Source organism: Sorex fumeus, unplaced genomic scaffold (genome assembly GCF_029834395.1).
Source record: "Sorex fumeus unplaced genomic scaffold, SorFum_2.1 ptg000110l, whole genome shotgun sequence".
Lineage (NCBI taxonomy): Eukaryota > Metazoa > Chordata > Mammalia > Eulipotyphla > Soricidae > Sorex > Sorex fumeus.
In genome coordinates, this window is record NW_026606167.1 from 2679369 (window position 1) to 2679640 (window position 272).

Consider the following 272-nt stretch of genomic DNA (forward strand, 5'->3'; position numbering starts at 1 on the left):
GGCCGACTCGCGCGTGCGCGGTGAAGCAGCCCTGCGGGTGCCCGCCCCGCCCCGGGCGCCTCGCCCCTTCGCGGGACGCCCCACCTCGCCCTGGGACGCCCCTCCCCTCCTCAGGACACCCCGCCCCACCCCTGAGGACCCGCCCCTCCCCGGAGATGTCCCCCCCCCCCGCAGGACGCCCCGCCTCTCCGCTGAAAGCCCCGCCCCTCCCTGGAACGCCCCCACGTCCTCAGGACCTCCCCCACCCCATCCCAGGACGCCCCGCCCCGCCC